The sequence below is a fragment of the Diabrotica undecimpunctata genome, chromosome 8, assembly GCF_040954645.1.
Source record: "Diabrotica undecimpunctata isolate CICGRU chromosome 8, icDiaUnde3, whole genome shotgun sequence".
Classification (NCBI taxonomy): Eukaryota; Metazoa; Arthropoda; class Insecta; order Coleoptera; family Chrysomelidae; genus Diabrotica; species Diabrotica undecimpunctata.
The window spans coordinates 106,948,782-106,963,304 of record NC_092810.1 but is presented as its reverse complement, the minus strand read 5'-3'; the positions used below and the strand labels follow the sequence as shown (position 1 = coordinate 106,963,304).

Genomic DNA, 14,523 nt, shown 5'->3' with positions numbered 1-14,523 from the left:
AAGGGAGAAATATACGTGTTTCAACAACCAATGAAACTTTTTGGAGATGGTAAAAAAACATTTTCCAGATATAGTTTTCAAGTATGTATGTATTAAGAGATATTTAATAAATAAGATTATATTTGTTTTATTCTACAGATTAGATGTACTGGCAGTTCAACATGGTCATAGAGCATTGAGATTGTCTCCATATCATTGCCAGTTTAACCCAATTGAGAAATTGTGGTCAGATTCTAAGATACTATGATGCAAAAATAAGTTCTGCAGGTACTGTAAATGATAATGAAAGTACTGTATTAAGTTTTTGGAAAGAAGCATAAGAACAGGTTATTCAAGTATACCAAAATCCCACAATTTTGATAATATATTAATAATTTTAATAATTTATTAGATAATAATTGGATAATAATTGTGGTTAAATTTTTAAGGTTACTCCAGAAAAATGGAAGGAATATGTAAGACATGCAGAAGATATCATAAATGAATACTGGAAGACAGCCAAAAAAATTGATGCCAGCCACATATCTCTTATAATTATTGATTTTAACAAATCAGATACTGAATCAGATTGTGAATTTAGGAATGATATTGAGGAAATATCTTAAATTGTTACCGTTATGGGTATTTAGATGTATTAAAACGGTTCTTTTTAGAACCACGACATTTTCTTGAAATATAAGATATAATTAATGCCAGCCACATATCCCCTGTAATCATTGATATTATTGAATCTGATTCTGAATTGGATTGTGGATTGTTAAAAATATAATATTCTTTTTTGTTATTCATAAAAAAGAAGGTAAACTTACATTCGATATCTTCTATTTGGTTTTTTAACTAAACTCCATAAACACTATTTCATCTGCATACCGGAACTGGTAAAATAACTTAAAAATTAACTGCTTCACTTCTAAACTATTTACATTGTTTTTTAACTAACCTTATAACACTCTTTCATTTGCACACCAATTTTGGTAGAATAACTCAAAAATTAACTGCTTCACTATTTAAACTATTTCCACTATTTATTAATAAATCTTCACAAAATTAAACTATTGGCTGCCACAGAAACTTATCGGAAAATTACTTATCCGAATATCACTGATTTCAATCCGATGCTATTTTATCATAGGAATGTTTGCCTTGATGGCAAAGAATCTAAAATCGATTATTTATTCTCGGAAATTGCATTTTGGTACAAGCTATGACTACATGTAGAAGCAAACTTATCTTCAAAGTTCCTGTGGCATGGTCGTTTTGTTTTAAAAACTATAGTGGAATTGTGAAATTCATCATATCTAAATTAGGATTTTTTATAACACTTAACCAATTCCTAAATCGTATAATATTTTTGTCAAGATTTGGAAAGGCATGTCTAATCGTTGACGAATTGGTACATTGCAGAATACAACATTTATTGTGAAAAACCATATTTATTTAACTAATTATTATTAATCTGCAAAATACTATTTGAACACCAGGAACATTTAAAATACAGACCACTAAGGTAGGTGATTTGTAATTTACAAACTAATTTGAGGTAATGCTAACAATAACCCAGAGATATTAAATCAAGTGTAGTTTGATTTCTTTGCAATAATAACAAATCAAACAATTTACACGAATAATAACCATCTAAAATCTAATTATATAGATGCTACTGCTATTATACAGATACTGACAATTGGCGATTGACAATTATAATTTTTAGTTTGGTTCTAAACCTAAACTGCAGAGTATAGACTATAGACAGAGTATAGCGACATTAAAAGATTTGTATCGGTGCTACAAATGACATTTAGTTTAGTTTGACCTTGAGCTACCTGCGTGAAACGTCTAGTTATTAGTGGTCTGTGATGTAGTCTAGCTGAAATCAATTTTCCTTGTACCAGCACCCTAATTTCAAGAGAAACTAGTATAAGTGAGAGAACTGTACTAAATATTGTAAAAAAAAAACAAGTACCATTGCTACAAATTGCAAAAAACTCAAAAATAAATTTTTCCTGCTGATTATAAACGGCGGATCGTGTTTTGTGAGAACATGATGGAACACACTAATCGTGACGAAGATTTCATGAAAAAAACTTGTTTACATATGAGTCTTCTTTTTCCTTAACTGGCCATCACAATCCACGGTTCGTAGACTTACTACGGTTGCCTCTTCCGCCTAACCAATGAACATTAAGCCCGAAACTGTACTCTCGTGACGTAATACTTCCCCTTCAACCAATCAACACTGCAATCGACCTGCCCTCTACATTTAGTTTCAATCGCGAATAAATGGGTTTTGTATTCTTGTGTACTCTGGTGACGTAACTTAAACATCCCCACCCCAGTCGGAAGAGGCAACCGTAGTAAGTCTACGAACCGTGATCACAATCCATCTTTTACTGTAGGGTATTCTACAGACAATAGGCATATAAGTGTTCCTTACAACACATAATACCGTCAACAAGTTAACGGCTGACTATTATGTTACTAACGTTTTTTTGTATCAATATATTGGTGTTTAATTAATATTAAGCTAATTCACTGTGTATAGTAGAAAATAAATTACCTATTTGCCTATACAGGCTTCTTTTTCTTCAATTTTTTGTTGCATATAAATACTAACTCTGCTCATAACTATTAAAATATTAATTAACATATGCAGATATTCCATTTCTTAAAAAAAAAAACAATATTGTCATCATTGAAGTGGTTTAGATTTTACGTAACAAACGAAATACGAATATTCATAGATGGATACATTGTAGTCTAATATTAAAACAATAGATATATGTAGGGATTTGTAAGCAGCGTTTAAATTCAAATGCATGTTTGTGATTGATTTTAAATGAATTTGTTATTGGATATATATGTTCCAGTTACTGTATAGTATAATACAATTCATAAATTATATCTCTATCAGTAACAACAAAAATCTAGTAACAAAATTCCACTTCCGCAATTAGACAAATACCTCTAGTTCTAATTGTCACGTTGGTCCTTAAGGGATAAAAAGGGCCAACTCTCGAACTCAAGAATATCACTAACTTTCCATTATATTTTATTTAAATTTATACACGTACATTGTTACCGGTCTACGATGAGTTTGTTACGTTATGTACACATCTCAGACAGAAAATATACAATAATAATCCAATAATAAATCTGTTTTACGTTTTATATATTCTCTCAGCGTTACCATAACAGACTTTGAATCTACGTGATATAAGGCAAGGCTGTGTTTAAAAAATAAGTGTATGTAATCCAAACATAACTCCTCGTGTCATGACCCACTTTTAACAACATATATGATTTAAGATATTCTATGTAACATTACAATGTTTTATACCCTTACTGTACATAATTTTAGATTACGATTTACTATTTTTATTTAGACCAAGACCCAATTTTATTTTAAAATAATTTTATTTGACGTTTCGATTTCAACTTCTAAAATTGTTCCCAAAATAAGTGAAAATCAAAACTTCAAATAAACTTATTTAAAGCAAAATTAAATAAAAATAGTAAGTTGTATTAACAAGCCAAGCCACAAGAAAATATACTACTTTTAAAAATTAACGCACCACCTCAAATGGACCATGATTTTGAAAATATATTTTTTCTGAACCCTTAATCGGATTTTGATTTGAGTGTTTTTCACATTGTAGGTATATTTCTTCACCTTTCAACCTTCCCTGTAGAGCAAAAAAACTGCCAGAACCCAAAGCAAAAGAAAACGAAGGGAAGAAGATTTAAAGGGTGATGACGACGTTATGAGTATGTTTATGGGTGATGAGAACTGAAAGAAATCAGGAATGAAAATAAGGAATATAGAGAAGAAACGATTGCGCTGAAAAAAGAAAATATAAAGATAAAGCAAGAATTGGAAGAAACACAAAACAAATTAACCCAGGTTTTAAACAAAGCAGAGAGAATTGAAAAACGTATGAAAAGAAATAACAAACAAAACCACTTAAAAGAGGATGTCGAAATAGAATCTCCAATGAAGCTAAAGAATAATATCTTAAAGGATTATGGTGAAAAAATTTGGGTAATGCAAGAAAAAAGTTTTCTGGTACATGACGACGTGGAACAGGTAAAACGATTTGTAGCAAAATCTGACAGAATGTGTGCAATTAGAATTAAAGGAAAAAAGAACATGATATTGCTAATAAATATACATGCTTCAACAAAAGAAAAAGGAGAAAAAGTGAAAGATGATTTTTATGAAGAATTAGAGTCATTGTCTGAAGAAATGCACAGACAAGATATTAAAATTATTATAGGCGACGCCAACGCAAAGGTCGAAAGGGAAGATATATATATATATATATATATATATATATATATATATATATATATATATATATATATATATATATATATATATATATATATATATATATATATATATATATATATATATAAACATAACAAGGGGTAAAAGCAAACATATGAATACAAATGATAATGGCCAAAGATTGATTACATTCGCAATTGAAAACAGAATGAAAATTATGACTACGCATTTCAGAAGAAAAAATATATATAAAGGAACGTGGAAAATTCCGGAATTAAATGAAACTAATCAAATAGACCACATCTTAATACAAGAGTAATTTGCCAATTTAATAACAAATGTGAAAACGTGCAAAGGGGCTGACGAAGACTCATATAATTTTTTGGCTAGAGATAATATGAGAGAAGCAATAATTAAAAAGCATAAACGGAAAAAAGTGCAATTTAAATTTAATTATTTTAAATTTTACATAAAAAATGTATCTATAATAACTCAAAATAAAATATAACACACGATGAAAATAGTTTTAATTTAATTTGTTATTTAATTTAAAATTTTTATAATTTTTTTAAATTTTTAATTATTTTATTTTTTTATACAGGTCAAAGAATTATATATATATATATATATGTACATATATATATATATATATATATATATATATATATATATATATATATATATATATATATATATATATAACGTAACATATTTTGCATACCAAAATCATAATCAAACTGTGATATTGTTCCTGTGATATTGCACTGTTAAGCCCTAAATCCCTTTTTGGCCTACCACCTGATTTGTATAATTGTTGCTTGTAATCCATGTATTCCTTTTTTATCGATTTCTTTAAGGAGTGCCACTTGCTTCTTAACATTTTGGCAGTTCTACCTGTCTAACACATAGAATTAAATTGAATTTCTATTTTGCGCCACTCTGCTTCTTTCCCGCTGTTAGTTACAGTATCCGTTTTCTGGCATTCTAGAATGTAATAATAAATAAATCTCAATATTCAAAAGCAGAATTCTATAAATTACTTACCTACAATTTCTTTAACCCTTTCACTGCTCTTGACAAGTATACTCTCTTATAGGCTGACGGCTCTTGACGAGTAAACTCGCGTAAATCATAAAAACTGTTTCAATACGCAATATACCTTTGTTATTCGATATTTGACGTCACCTGTTCATAGACAAGTCGAATCTTGCGTTCCGTCTCTGTCCGCACACAACGACAGTCGCTCAGACTGCTCTAGACAAGTTAACTCGCATAAGGTACTATACAAAATATTTGCTTGGCTTGGTTGCAATTTGAACTCGAATCAGTATTTATTTACCCGTCATGAAAATGAGTCGGAAATATCTTACTGATGCAGATCTCGCGCGTATGCTAGAAGAAAGTGATTTTGAAGATGATTTTATGAACGATTATGAAAGTAGCGATGGATGGCCAAAAAGCGATGAAGAAGATGTAGAAGGTAAACTAAATATATATTTATTAAGCTTTTTGTACTGCACGTTGATCAAACGTGTGTTGTATATTTTTGTGTTTGTGTTGATTTTATATAAGCCTTTCTTTCATTCTAGCATCAACTCTCGTGGAAAAATCACAAAATGTTGCTGAAAACAAGGCTAAAGATGATGTAGAAAATGAAATTGGTGATAAATTAAACAACACAGCAGCCGAACAATTAACAACAACTATGGAAGCTGCGGCATTTGTTTGGAAAGATGAAACGTTTTTACCGGTCATACATCTTTTTGATAATACTAATTCTGGATGTGAAATTGACAGTTTATCAGATACGCCACATGCTGTAGATTTTTTTGAAAGCTTTTTTACGCCCAAAATAATAAAGAAAATTGCAGATGAGACAAACCGATACTATAAACAGGAAAGTAGACAACAGGTTGATGCGAATTCACGTCTACAACGATGGAAATCAGTTAATATAAATGAAATGTACTGCTTTTTAGCAATCAATCTGTTGATGCTCCAGACGAAATAATCGAATGTCAATGATTATTGGACTAGTAAACCTTTTATGAATACTCCAATTTTTATGCGCCTCATGACAAGAGATCGCTTTCTACTAATTTTGCGGATGATGCATTTTGTTGATAATGATGAAGAGCCTGTCGAAAGAGATAGTTTACGTAAAATAAGGATTATAGTCAATCATTTGAAATCCAAATTTAGAGAAAAATTTCAGTCCATTTCAAAATCTTTGCATAGATGAAAGTCTGTTATTATATAAAGGCAGACATTTTTTCAAACAGTACATTTCTTAAAAAATACATCGGTTTGGAGTTAAATATTTTCTCCTTTGTGATTGTTAAACCAGCTATGTTCTAGACTTCATCATGTACACGGGAGCCACATCTGATATTGAAGAATATGAAATTGAAAAACTGGGAAAATCTGGTGACATTGTTATGTCACTTTTAAAGCCTTACTTGAACAAGGAGCATAGCCTATTTGTAGATAACTGGTACATAAGTCCTATGTTATTCTTACACCTTCACGATCTAAAAACGATTACCTGACTGTAAAGTCAAACAGGAAATTTATGCCAACAATTGATAGAAAACATAAACGTGGTGAAGTTGTGCCCAGATCTACATATAAACTTCTCATGCTGAAATGATAAGATAAGCATGAAGTTTGCATGCTTACTAGCTGTTACACTGCGCAACTAAAAAATACAGAATGTGTAGATTATCTTACAGGAGATCTTATCAAAAAAACACATTGTATCATTGAATATAATAATAATACGGGATCAGTCGACAAATGCGACATGCTACTTTTATCGATAGAAAGTGTCAGGAAAACCATTAAATGGTATAAGAAGGTGTTTTTCCATTTATGGGATCTGGCTGTACTAACCTTAGCTTTATAAAGCTAAAACTGGCGAAAATATTCCAGTAGCCAAATTCCAACTCAGATTAGTAGAAGACATTATAGCTAAATATCATATTCCTCCTTCCCGCATGGGAGAAGGCAGAAGATGTGGAGCTGAATGTGACTTGGGGCTCACAGAAAGACATTTTCCTGATGTAGTTACACCGACAACCTATCAAAAAATCCGAATAAGAGGTGCGTTGTATGTGATAAAAATAAAAAACCCGCATAATCAAGATATATGTGCTCCGTCTGTCATGTAGCACTTTGTGTTGTGACTTGTTTTGGTATTTATCACACAAAAAAAGACTTTTGATTCAAATGCTTTACAAAAAATTGACATCATCTTTATAGCCCTGTAAGAATAATATGTGGTTTCTCATTTCTTTTCGAATTTTGTTCTGCACTATCAATAAAAACTGTCTATTACTTTGTTAGTTCTTATTTCATAATTAGATATCCGAAAAAATCTGAACTAGAAATTGAAAATAAAACTGTTCTGCTGGTGTATTGGTCCTGTACGGTGCGCTGCTGCAGACGAGTATAATCGCCGGAATGTCAACTAGTCAACTGCTCATAACGAGTATACTCATGTCCTGTCGCATGGGACAGGCATTAATTTTTAAGGTTCCCGCAGTGAAAGGGTTAAATTTCTCCACTAAACTCACCAACACATCAATTTCATTTGCGGTGAAGTTGTTGCAACGCTTTTTTTTTTCATTTTAATTTAATAGAACAATGAGCACCAAATGATATTAAGAAAATAAAGACAAACTGTTCAATCACAAATTAACCCCTTAATTTGTAATCTTACTCTCTCTAATTTGTAATTTGTATAAGTGACATTGTAGAAACCATATCGTATAATATTTTAGTAATTAGTTCATTTACCTACAACTAAATAAATTGCCGAATAATATATGTTCTAATTGAACTTTCTAACTGTCGCAATTAAGGCGTAGATTAAATTGTAGGGTAAGCAAAGTTTGTTGGTATGGTACGATAGGAAGCAATAACCTTTGTGCTGAGGTATGAATTATTTGTGAGATTATAAATTGGGGATTTGAGCTAATGTGAGCGCAGTCTACAACAGTCAATTATAAGTAGTTACCTAACGAACATCATATTGTGTAATTACCAGTAGCTGTCAATAAATCAACACTTTTATTCCACAACTTCAACTTTTATTATACCTATCATCGTCGACCGATAACAAGCGGACAAAGGGGCATTTACAAACCGATTCGAACCTCAAATCCAAGTTCGAAACTTTTCACAAACAATTATAAAAGTAAATTATATTTTGGGTAAATATTATGCCCCTGTCATTCATTAGAACTAAAAGGCTACTTAGTCTCGATATTTATACTGTCGTAGCTAAACATTGTAGAACGCACAATCAGTTATACTTCGAATAACTCTAGGTATAAGTAAAACCAGAAATAACTATATTGTATTTTATACCTACAATGTAGAACCGGCCCTTAATAAGTTTTTAGCAGTTTTATACTATAAAAACAGTTTTCCTCGAATTCTATAATTTGCATAAAATTGATTTATTGCATTTTTAAGTTAGGATTCGTAGAAAAATTTACATAAAAAATCGGCAAATAAGCCAACTCTTAAGAACTAATAAGTAAAAACTTTTGTTTATTTGATTTACTATTACCATTTAGACAATTTTGTCAATCTATAATAATTGAAAATGCCAATATAAAATGTCAAGTTGATTTAAGCGCGATTATTTTGTCACTAGACCAAAATTTAATGATCGGACGACCCGACTTCCAGTAAAGTTCGATCGTAATTATATGACTAGTCCAATTTGTGACTTGCTGCTGAATGCACGTATTGAAGAATTTCACTCGGCATGAAATATCGATAGCCTCCCGTAACCATGTCCGTTCTAACTTATGTGGTTTCTACATTTCAGTCCTTCATCTGATCGCAAATTGCAAAGCTCTAATTACAAAAAAATATTTCTCGTATATTAATATTTTTGTTTATTTGTTAGTAATACTAACTTAATATATACCTAGGTATCTTACAGCTGAAAATGTTTTAAAAGGTTTTTTTAAGTTCGAAACAAATGATTTATTCTTGAACCCAATCAAATAGAATCAATTTTGGACATTGCAAATATCCAAATTGTTTTTCGAAAAATATTTACATGAGAATTCCACAAATAAATTACTAAATTCAGATTGGAGCCTATTTCTGTGTGGTAGAACAAAGACCACTGTCCAGGGATAATAATAAAGACCACAATGGCAGCAACGGCTAAAAAGAATATATTTGGTTCAGCTTCAACAGTGGAAGTGTCAGCTTTGACTTTTAAGAATAGTTAAGAAGCACAGCATCTGCAATAGGTGACTACAAACAGCAGCGGTACTCCATGTAAAAAGCAGCTGAATTGATTGTTTACTGTGGATATCGCATAATCTATAGCATATGACAAACGAGGAAGTAATAATAAGAGCTGGAACGAAACGTGAACTGTTACAAACAGTGCTGGGGAGGACAGAGAATAAATACGAGATATTAAGACTGATTTTAATGAAAGGAATAAAAAAGAGGCCTCGGAGAAAAAATACTGCTAAATATAAAAGTTTAATAGAGCTACATATAGGGACAATTACTAATAAGTGACAGATAAACGTTTATGTACTGGAAGCTTATGGCACTTGAAGAAGAAGAAATAAATTTCAAAACACAAATACCACAACGTATGCACACGTGATTGTGTGTTAACACAACCCGGTTTTAATACTTTGTGGTCTTTGATTATGCCATTATTGGAAATTAAGCAGATTGTAGGGCTATATGAGTAGCAGGTATATACTCTTTTACGTTCCCGGTAGAAGATAGATCTACTTCAGGGATGCGACCCTGCCCACGTGAGCCCTAATTACCTTCCAATTTTCTGGTACCTAGGAAAAATTATGTCCTATACCCATTTCCCATCTAATTACCAAGTTTTCCTTTCAATATCCTACTCTTATGTCGGGCAGTGGCATCACCAGTAATAAGATAAACCGTAAGAGAAATGATCCTGGATCGGTCTATTGTTGGATACTACCAGTTTTATATTAACCAAACGATTACCGGTATAAGTAATCCCAACTTGTTGGTTAACAGCTACGTGTGGAAGAACCGAAGGGGACTCCATTGCCTTTGAGATAAGAAATTAACTCCGAAGGCGGAAGAGCTAAATTAGTCAACTGCATTGAGATGTGGAGATGTGGATGACTACCACATTAAAAATCCGCATGTATATCCTTAGTAAAAATCATCATAAGCCCACTACTCGATAATTTACTTAATGATCATGGAGCTCGGAAACCAAGATCCGGCAGGAAAGGACCATCAAATTTTGACGACAGGGCCTCTTAGGTCGTTATCAAGGTAATTCCCTGTCAAGCAAATAAGAATAACTCTGTAGCCTTGAAAATTGAAACTAGAACATAAGAAGTTTATACCAATTTGGCAAACTAGATAACACTGTGTCGGAAATGTACAGAATAAAAATAAAAATACTAGGGCTTAGCGATATGCAATGGCCTAAATCAGAAAAATATAACACTAGAAATGAAACAATGTGTTATTCCGGTAACAACAACTCCAATCACAGGTAGGTAGTTTACATTATAGTTGATAAGAATTTTAAAAAAGCTATTTGTAACTTTGTTCCCTACTACAATCGAGTATTGATGCTGTCTCTTAACTCTCATTTAATACATAAAATAAACATAATTCAAGTATATGCACCCACTGCAGACAAGGATGAAGACACTATAGAGATTTTCTATTACCAAATGGGCAATGTCTTAAGGCTTACTCAAATATATGATAAATATTATATTGGAAGATTTAAACGCTAAAGTGGGCCAAGAAGAAGTAGAGAATTGTGTGTGGCGATATGGACTCGGGGAGAGAAATGAACGTGGCGATCGGCTGATTGATTTTTGTATTAATGCGGAACTTATATTGGCAAGTACCTTGTTTAAACTTTTTAAACATATACTGTACACATGGAGGTCACCAGCTGACAATAAAAGCAGAATGGTCAGAAATCAAATAGATTATATTATCGTCAACAGAAGATATAGAAATTCTATAATATCATCCAAAACTTATCCAAATTTCCAGTCCATATTGCAGTATCAAAAACAAGTAGAATCTCAGTGCTCTTACTCTTAGTTCTAATCTTAGTCTTTGTTGCAGAGAATTGTTTTCATTTTTACAAACGCATTTCTTGCTATTTCTATCCTGGCTCTTATTTCGGTTGTTTGATCATTATTGTCTGAAATCCAGGTTCCCAGGTATTTCTATTTATCAATCCTTTCTATCGGTACATTTCCCAAATGTATGTTTGTTGGTATATTTGTTTTTTTTGTTATTATCATGTATTTGGTCTTTTTTATATTCATTTTTAGTCCATATTTTTCACAGAAACTGTTTTTTTTTATTTAGCAGTAATTAGAGTTATTCAGCAGAGCTTGCCATAATCACGGTGTCATATGCATATCTTATGTTGTTAATAGATCTTCCGTTAATTATTATTCCTTCAATTTGTTATGCTTCCTTAAAAATAGCTTTACTATATACACTAAAAAAGCTTGTAGAAATATTAAAAAGGAAAATATTGACAGTCGTGATATAAAAATTATATCTAATCTATATTGGAATCAAACTACCAAGGTAAGAGTTGACAACCAGAACACCCGAGATATCAAAATACAGAGAAGAGTCCGCCAGGTTTGCGTGCTGTCACCACTACTCTTCAATGTCCACAGTGAAGCGGTATTTAAAGAAATCACTCAGATTTAATAGAAGGTATATCTATCAATAGAGAAGTTTTGAACAACTTTGGTTTTGCAGACGATACACTTATAATGACGGATAATATCAATGATTTACAGAACGTAATGCAACGACTTAATAAATGCAATTGATTATTGAGGATAGTGTAATTAAGAGTGTGGATACCTACAAATACTAAGGAATGTAGATAAAATCAAATATAGACCAAACCAAAGAAATTAAGACACTTATTGAAATAGCAAGTGCATCCATCATTCGTTAAACTTAAAAAGTTTCTTTGTTGTCGGTATTTAAGGTTATTACTACGCCTAAGAATAGTTCGGTGTTACGTATTAACTACTCTTCTTTATGGCTTGAAAGCATGGATATTAAAGCAAGCGCATCTAAATAAATTGGCCGCCTTTGAATTTTGGTGTTATAAATGAATCCTACGAATATCATGGACCCAAAGAATATCAAACTTAGAAGTTACTAAAAGAATAGGAAATGAAGCTAAAATAATATTGACTATCAAAAGAAGAAAACTTGAGTACTTAGACTATGTTAGGAGAAGGCAAAGATACTCATTATTAAGGCTTATTGTGCAAGACAAAATTCGAGAAAGCGAAAGGTTTCGAAGCGAAAGACGAAGAATATCGTGGCTTAAGAACTTGAGGAAATGGTTTAAATGCAGTAGTCCAGAACTATTTAGAACGGCAGTCAACAGGGTCCGCAGAGCCAATGGTTTCGAACCATCGATAGAAGATAGAACTTACAGAAGAAGAAGAGCTATTCTAAAATTAACTGTCTGAGATCTTCATAGTCAGAAAAGGAGTTCAACAGGGTTGCATAAGGTTACCAGCATTATTTAACATATATATACTCTGAAAACATCTTTATAGAAGCCTTGAATGGATCAGAAGATAGTAGTTCAGTAAATGCCATCTTACAAACAATATTAGATATGCAGACAATACCACATTGCTAGCAAAGTGAGCAGGGGCTCCCAAGAACGATGTATAATGTTTATACATGTCACGTGTGCAAAATATGCTACCTGGAGTGCAATATTAAGGACACTTGCAATCATTACTATGAAATAAAAATTCGTATTAAAAAAGCCAGGAGCTCTTTTAACGGGTCTTAGGAAGAGTAGTTGCAACTCACTTTTAAGTATCAATTAATGTATAAGAAGTCTTACATGTTACGTCTTAAGTCACAACTAAAAGGTGGCAAAGCTCCTGGACCTGACAACGCATGTGCTAAACTCATAAAGCTATTTAACACCGACGCGACGGTACTCAACGATTAACAAAAATATTCAATGTCATATATTTAAACGGAGTAATACCAAGATTATGGCTAAAGTCAACGTTTATTGCTCTACCAAAGAAAACAAGTCGTGTCCTGCAATGATTTCCGGACCTTCTGCTTAAGAAACCACATTTTAAACTTATTTCTAAAAATCATACATCAAAGGATATATAGACGAAAGAAAGGATATATGCGAAGAAAAAATCAGCCGTACACAATTTGGTTTTCAGAACGCAGTGGGTACGAGAGAGGAACTCTTTAGCATACAAGTGCTATTTCAATGATATAGAGATGTGAATGGCGATCTTTATGCATGCATTATTGATTATCATAAAGCATTTGATAAAGTAAAACACGACAAGCTGATGGAGATATTAACAAATATTGGAATAAACACCTGTGATCTAAGAATTATTGGCAATCTTTACTGGAATCAAACATCGTCTATCCGTACAGAGGCTAGAGAATCCGATGATTTGAAAATCAAACTAGGGGTCAGACAGGGATGTATACTATTACCGTTGCTGTTCAACATGTACTCTAACAAAATCTTGGTACAAACGTCAATGAAAATTGAAACCATTCCCTAGAAATCAAATTTGGGATAGAGAAAACAAGATCTGCATTTAAAAAAATGGCTAAGCTATTCAAATGCTATGATTTATTAGTACCCATAAAAATCAAGTTACTACAATGTTATATCTTTTCTATATTGTTCTACGAAGTTAAGTCATGGACTTTCACATTCGCTACCTGCAAGAAAATTGAGGCTTTCGAAATGTGGCTTTATCGTCGAATCCTGAAGATATCCTATACCGACAACGTTACCAACCGGGACGTTTTATTAAGACTGCAAAAAGGAAAAGAGTTGTTAGCCACAATAAAAACAGACAAATCGAATACCTCGGTCACATCATGAGGAACAGCGAAATATGGCTTGCTGCAATTATTTTACAAGGAAAAGTAGAAGAAAAACATTGACCAGGAAGACAAACGATTTTCTGACGGAAAAATCCACTTAAGTGGTTCTACACAACAACCACAAATTTTTTTAAAGCAGCAGTTTGCAAAATACAGATTGTCATGATTAGACTTCGGCAAATATGCAAATAAAAATGTAGAAAATATGCGCATAAATATGCACGTGTTTACCCGAAAATATGCAAATATTTTACAAAATATGCATACAAATAAATAAAAAAATCGTAAAA

At 31.9% G+C, this 14,523-nt stretch overlaps 1 protein-coding gene across 2 annotated transcripts in view; it reads right to left on the bottom strand.

Moving 5' to 3' along the window:
* LOC140447820 (trace amine-associated receptor 1) overlaps positions 1–14,523 on the bottom strand; it is an 832,360-nt gene that overhangs the window by 492,719 nt on the left and 325,118 nt on the right. Inside the window, exon 1 of one of the 2 annotated variants that reach the window (XM_072540701.1) lies at positions 810–939. The exons of the other annotated variant lie outside the window; for it this stretch is intronic. The gene's annotated coding sequence lies outside the window, so the exon portion shown is untranslated. Of the gene's footprint in view, positions 1–809; positions 940–14,523 lie in introns of those variants that run through there. 2 annotated transcript variants of the gene reach the window in all.